The 7,487-nt window shown below is 44.4% G+C and overlaps 1 long non-coding RNA gene across 1 annotated transcript; it reads left to right on the top strand.

The window, feature by feature from the left end:
• The first annotated feature begins 502 nt into the window (after window positions 1-502).
• On the top strand, window positions 503-7,177 carry LOC147842480 (uncharacterized). The gene is made up of 3 exons (XR_015500135.1): window positions 503-785; window positions 3,940-6,747; window positions 6,837-7,177. It is a non-coding gene; the product is annotated as an uncharacterized LOC147842480 (long non-coding RNA).
• The last annotated feature ends 310 nt before the right edge of the window (window positions 7,178-7,487 follow it).

The raw sequence follows: 7,487 nt of genomic DNA on the forward strand, positions 1-7,487 counted from the left end.
TTATTTATTTTTTATTTTATTTTTTTATGCAAGTTTTCTCCCATATTCCACCCATTTTTTGTTTTGTTTTATGTTTTGTTTTGTGCAAGTTTTCTCCCATATTCCACCCATTTTTTGTTTTGTTTTTTGTTTTGTTTTGTGCAAGTTTTCTCCCATATTCCACCCATTTTTTGTTTTGTTTTTTGTTTTGTTGTTTTTTTGTGCAAGTTTTCTCCCATATTCCACCCATTTTTTGTTTTGTTTTTTGTTTTGTTTTGTGCAAGTTTTCTCCCATATTCCACCCATTTTTTGTTTTGTTTTTTGTTTTGTTGTTTTTTTGTGCAAGTTTTCTCCCATATTCCACCCATTTTTATTTTTTTATTTTTTATTTTATTTTTTTGTGCAAGTTTTCTCCCATATTCCACCCATTTTTTATTTATTTATTTTTTATTTAATTTTTTGTGCAAGTTTTCTCCCATATTCCACCCATTTTTTATTGATTTATTTTTTATTTGATTTTTTTGTGCAAGTTTTCTCCCATATTCCACCCATTTTTTTATTTTTTATTTTTGTTTATTTTTATTTCTTTGTGCAATTTTTCTCCCATTTCCCACCCGTTTTTTGTTTTTTTTTTGTTTTTTTTGTTTTTGACAATTTTTTCTCATTTGTGTTTGACAGAGAAAAGAAACTCATAAAAGTCTGAAACCACTAAGAGGTGAGTAAATGGTGAAACTTAAACTGTTGAATTATCTCTTTATATTTAATGGTTTTACATCAAGAATACAGTAGTCTGCAAATGTATGATTGTGTAACGCCGGGGAGTAACACCACAACAGAAGGTAGGATCCAATGTGCAGGTTTATTCACAGTCAGGCAAGCAGTGGTCAATACGGGAGCAAACAGGTATGTGAGGACAATCCAGAATCGTAGTCAGTTAACAAGCAAGAGGTCGAAAGGCAGGCGGCAGACAAGGAAAACTAAATAAACAAGGCTAGGTTCAAAACACAGAGAAACAAGACCAGGATAACGCGTTGTAATGTCACCTTACAGATAAACAAGACTCGGCCACATGTGTGTGGAACAAAGGGGTATAAATAGTCCAAACAATAATTGTGTGAGTGGCTTCAGCTGTGAGAGTGCAATCAGTGTTGATCTGGAACCGGTTGTGTGTGTGTGTGGCATGACTGGGTGTTGTAGTCAATAACATGGCAGATATGTAGTTCAATGAGTGTGAATGTTTGTGTGTGAATGTTTACCAGCGACATCTGGTGGTTGTTCGCTGGTGAACATGACAGAGCCCCCCCTCTAAGGAGTGGCTTCCAGACACTCCTAATACAGTTCAGGCGGGAGGTGGAGCGGAGGCGGAACAGGGGGAGGGATGGGGGGCCAGGACCATGCAGCTGGGGCGTACCTGGGGCGTGGAGCTGAGGCGGGCCTGGAGCGTGGAGCTGCGGAGGGCCTGGAGCGTGGAGCTGCGGAGGGCCTGGAGCGTGGAGCTGCGGAGGGCCTGGAGCGTGGAGCTGCGGAGGGCCTGGAGCGTGGAGCTGCGGAGGGCCTGGAGCGTGGAGCTGCGGAGGGCCTGGAGCGTGGAGCTGCGGAGGGCCTGGAGCGTGGAGCTGCAGTGGCCCTGGATCATGAGGCTGCGACCATTGAGGAAGCTTAGGCGGCGGCGGCCATTCAGGAAGCTCAGGCGGCGGCGGCCATTCAGGAAGCTCAGGCGGCGGCGGCCATTCAGGAAGCTCAGGCGGCGGCGGCCATTCAGGAAGCTCAGGCGGCGGCGGCCATTCAGGAAGCTCAGGCGGCGGCGGCCATTCAGGAAGCTCAGGCGGCGGCGGCCATTCAGGAAGCTCAGGCGGCGGCGGCCATTCAGGAAGCTCAGGCGGCGGCGGCCATTCAGGAAGCTCAGGCGGCGGCGGCCATTCAGGAAGCTCAGGCGGCGGCCATTCAGGAAGCTCAGGCGGCGGCGGCCATTCAGGAAGCTCAGGCGGCGGCGGCCATTCAGGAAGCTCAGGCGGCGGCGGCCATTCAGGAAGCTCAGGCGGCGGCGGCCATTCAGGGAGCTCAGGAGGCGGCGGCCATTCAGGGAGCTCAGGAGGCGGCGGCCATTCAGGGAGCTCAGGAGGCGGCGGCCATTCAGGAAGCTCAGGAGGCGGCGGCCATTCAGAGAGCTCAGGAGGCGGCGGCCATTCAGGGAGCTCAGGAGGCAGCAGCTCTGGAGGGTCTGGCAGCTCTGGAGGGTCTGGCAGCTCTGGAGGGTCTGGCAGCTCTGGAGGGTCTGGCAGCTCTGGAGGGTCTGGCAGCTCTGGAGGGTCTGGCAGCTCTGGAGGGTCTGGCAGCTCTGGAGGGTCTGGCAGCTCTGGAGGGTCTGGCAGCTCTGGAGGGTCTGGCAGCTCTGGAGGGTCTGGCAGCTCTGGAGGGTCTGGCAACTCTGGAGGGTCTGGCAACTCTGGAGGGTCTGGCAGCACTGGATGGTCTGGCAGCACTGGAGGGTCTGGCAGCACTGGAGGTGGCAGTGGCAGCTCTGGAGGTGGCAGTGGCAGCTCTGGCAGTAACAGCTCTGGTGGTGGCAGCTCTGGCAGTAACAGCTCTGGTGGTGGCAGCTCTAGCAGTAACAGTTCTGGTGGTGGCATCAGCTCTTGTAACTCAGGTGGTGGTGGCCATTCTGGTGGCTCAGGTGATGGTATTTTAGGAACTGAAACAGGAACTATGGCAGGAACGGACAAGGAACAGGAAACCATCTTGTGAGCAGGTGGCAGATTGGCGCTTACCACATTGTGAGCTGGAGGGCTGGTTGTGACCACATTGTGAGCTGGAGGACTGGAGTCGGCCATCTTGTGAGCTGGAGGACTGGAGTCTGCCATCTTGTGAGCTGGAGGACTGGAGTCGGCCATCTTGTGAGCTGGAGGACTGGAGTTGGCCATCTTGTGAGCTGGAGGACTGGAGTCGGCCATCTTGTGAGCTGGAGGACTGGAGTCGGCCATCTTGTGAGCTGGAGGACTGGAGTCGGCCATCTTGTGAGCTGGAGGACTGGAGTCGGCCATCTTGTGAGCTGGAGGACTGGAGTCGGCCATCTTGTGAGCTGGAGGACTGGAGTCGGCCATCTTGTGAGCTGGAAGTGTGGTGATGGAATGAGCAACAAGCCCCGTTGCCAGCGGGTCTTGCTGTCCTTTGCCCCCCCCCAAAAAATATTTAGGGGTGTCCTCCACCTCTCCTACAGTGAAGGGGGACCCACTCATTTGAAGTGCAAGATCAATATAACCTTCTAGAGTCCCGTGGGGGTCATGCAAAGGCATTGTGGAATATAGGGGCTCAGAAAGTCCTCCACGAAAGAAAATCATTAGGCATAAGTCATCCAAAGATGTTAAATGGGCTACCTGGATGAAGTCCTCCACGTATTCCTCTATAGACCGGGCTTCCTGACGCAGACACATGATCTTGATACCCGCTGAATCCATTGTGTGGCCGAGTCTTCTGTAACGCCGGGGAGTAACACCACAACAGAAGGTAGGATCCAATGTGCAGGTTTAATCTTTGTCAGGCAAGCAGTGGTCAATACGGGAGCAAACAGGTATGTGAGGACAATCCAGAATCGTAGTCAGTTAACAAGCAAGAGGTCGAAAGGCAGGCGGCAGACAAGGAAAACTAAATAAACAAGGCTAGGTTCAAAACACAGAGAAACAAGACCAGGATAACGCGTTGTAATGTCACCTTACAGATAAACAAGACTCGGCCACATGTGTGTGGAACAAAGGGGTATAAATAGTCCAAACAATAATTGTGTGAGTGGCTTCAGCTGTGAGAGTGCAATCAGTGTTGATCTGGAACCGGTTGTGTGTGTGTGTGGCATGACTGGGTGTTGTAGTCAATAACATGGCAGATATGTAGTTCAATGAGTGTGAATGTTTGTGTGTGAATGTTTACCAGCGACATCTGGTGGTTGTTCGCTGGTGAACATGACAGATTGGAAGCAACAGACAGGCATATAATTGAATGATGCTCATACTACAGCATGTACATGGATTTATTTTTTTCTGTCATTAGTTTTGTTTGTGATGAGTGTGTTGGTGTAAGTGGGAAATCTTCTATATTTCTAACCTTCAAGTCTTCGGTCTGTGAAGCGTCAGATTGACAGTGCTGAATCTATATTTAAACAGCACAGGGGAAATTGTGAGTATGTGATAAATGTATTCACGCGCAGACTTTTTTATCATCATTTTAAAAGAATGTCTTGGTTTGCTTTGTTTTAAAAGAGACCTTTTATGCAAAAATTACTTTTTTAAGGGGTGTAAACCCAGTTGTGTGTCAGCAGTGTGTAAATATATCCAGCCTCTAATGGTCAACATGAAGTAATTCTATTAGTTGTAATCAACCTTGCTAAAAACAGTCTGCAGAAACACTTTGATCGACATTTTCCCTTTGTAAGTGTCATCAGAGGGGGAAAGCCCCGCCCACTAGTGAGCATCCCACCCTCAATAGCATAAACAGCAGCCCTGAGTGAGAAGCAGCCGTTTGTCCGTTAGCCATTAGAGTGTTTGAGCTGCTGAAGATAATGTCAGCACAGACTAAGAGGATTATAGATGTGGAGTTTTAGATGATAGTGACAGGAGCGATATAGACTGACACAAGCATGAAGCACACACTCACACTGACAACATGCAGTCCTGAGTGAGAAGCAGCCGTCTGTCCATTAGCCATTAGAGTGTTTGAGCTGCTGAGGATAAAAAAAAAGAGAATAAACATTCATTCATTCATTTTCCTTTGGCTTAGTTCCTTTATTCATCAGGGGTTGCCACAGCAGAATGAACCGCCAACTATAATAGCATATGTTTTACACAGTGGATGCCCTTCCAGCCGGAAACCAGTACTAGGAAACGCCTATACACACTCATTCACACACACACTCATACACTACGGCCAAGTTAGCTTATTCAATTGACCAAAAGCGCATGTGTTTGGACTGTGGGGGAAACTGGAGCACCCGGAGGAAACCCACGCCAACACTGGGAGAACAATGAATAAACAAATAAAATAAATATACATATGGGACTGTGGACCACACAACCACACTTTAAAAAAATGCTGTGAAATTTACAGTTTTACTGGCAATTTAGGTTACAAGTAATACTATAAAAGTTTACAAGCGCACTGTAAATTAACAATAACAAATGTGCTGTAGTTTTACAACGCAATTGTAATGGTTAATTTACAGTGCATTTGTAAAAAAAAAAAAAAAAAAAAACATTGTCACTTTACTGTACATTTTACACCAATTATTACAGTAAATTCATTCATGTAAATGTTTGCTAATTAAGATGGATACACTCAAAAGTTGAGTAAATCTTATTTATTTATTTATTTGTTTATTTGGCAGGGACAGTGTACATTAATTAGCATTTCTGCCAATGCACCAGAATTAGCCCGAAGGCTATTTTTCATCTGTTGTCCCTGAACAACCTAAAAAAAGAAAACAATACAAGAATTAAACAATCAATCAAACATATAGTTAAAAAGTATTAAAATAGACATGGTTATGTAGATGTTAAAAAAAAAAAGAATATTTACAAATTAAACTAAAACACCAACATTTTGTAGTAGATAAAAAAAAGTTGAAACACATTTAAACAACAGATCATTAATATGGTAGGCACAAATAGAAACATGCTGGTTTCAATCTAATCGGAATGATGACACGTCAAATAAGCTTTCCAGTGATGTATGATGGATATTTGGATGGAAATATCTGGCATTATTAAGATAGAACAATATTTGACAAAAATTCTTTAAAAATCTGTAAACATACTGAAAATAATGAGAAAACTCTTTAATTTTTATCAAATTGTATTCAATTACATTTGACTTAAATGACCACTCTCACATGGTCGCCCACTGAAGCTAACCAAGGTCAGTACCTTGATGGGAAACCTCATGGGAAAGCTAGGTTGCTGCTGGAAGTGGTGTTAGTGAGGCCAGCAGAGGTCTGCTGTGAGTCCTAATGCCCCAGTATAGTGAAGGGGACTCTACACTGTCAGTGAGTGCCGTCTTTTGGATGAGATGTTAAACCGAGGTCCTGACTCTCTGTGGTCATTTAAAATCCCATTGAAAGATCAACCACTGGAAATTGCAAATGATAGCAGCCTTAAGACTGACTAGGGCTGTTCACATATTGTGTCTCCGCAATTGGGAGCAACGCGCAGAAGCGGCACAATGTGCAGGCAGCTTCCAGGTGCACCCAGTTCAAAACATCTTCAGAATGCTGGCAGTCACATGACAAGAACCGACCGGTCAGCTTCATATCTCGTATGGAACATCCACATTTCTGTAGACTAATTATCTTAGACAAACACTGCAGTATTTTTAAATTTTATTCATAAGTGAAACATGTATCTGAGTTGCAGGAGGTTTTGCATCCTCTGAGAAAACGGTTTATGGTCGCCTTAGCAGTCTACATACAAGACTCCACCGGTCCGCGGTAAAATTTTCATGCTTTGACCAGTTCCTGGTGATAAAAACCCATAGCAAAGAATTCTAGCCAAGATTTGGCATGAAGCTGGCACAGCAAGCATTCGTCCAGCATTGGCATACAGCATGTGGGCCAAACATGGCTCAGGTTTGGCAGAGGTGTCACTGTCTTTATGGCAGCACACAAGACTTGGGCCAGATATCAAAGTTATTATTTAGCCCAGATGTTAAAAAGGTATATGTGTGCTACATAAGTTTGGCCTATATCTACCCACTTTTAAAATAAGTGTAAACTATTTTTGAGAAAAGGTAACGTTTTACCTATGCTTCAGAAATGCTTCGAGAAAAAGTGTGGCCATAAAACAAAATGCTTCATGGGTTTATCAAATAAATTGCAGTCTGGACACACTAACATATCTGGCCCAGTTATGGGTTATTTACTTGGCTGAGACTTGACCCAGATATGATCCATGTTCGACCCCTGTATGGAAGCCAGACTTTGTCCAATCATGTACCGTTATTCACTGCGGTGTGTGGGCCAAGCAAAATCTGATTGTGTGGGCCAGATCTGGCCCAGAGAAATTTTGCTATGTGGGAAGGTTGAGGACCCCTGCACCCCTGTAGACAATCCAAAACAAATATTGCTTAAGGGGGCTAATAATATTGACCCTAAAATAGTTTTAAAACAATTAAAAGCTGCTTTTATTCTAGCCCAAATAAAGCAAATAAGACTTTCTCCAGAAGAAAAAATATTATAGGAAATACTGTGAAAAATTCCTGAATCTCTTCAACATCATTTGGGAAATATTTGTGAAAGAAAACAAAAATTCACAGGAGGGCAAATCATTTTAACTATATATATATATATATATATATATATATATATATATATATATATATATATATATATATATATATATATATATATATATATTCTACACAGTGCTGAACATGCAGATTCAGGCTGTTTGCTCTGCATTAGCCCATTGCAGTGGTGAGATGAATTCATGCGATGCATCAAGACCTCTAGATATGCATGTGAACTCAGT

Source organism: Danio rerio, chromosome 9, assembly GCF_052040795.2.
Source record: "Danio rerio strain M-AB ecotype USA chromosome 9, GRCz13ab, whole genome shotgun sequence".
In the NCBI taxonomy this organism is placed as follows: domain Eukaryota; kingdom Metazoa; phylum Chordata; class Actinopteri; order Cypriniformes; family Danionidae; genus Danio; species Danio rerio.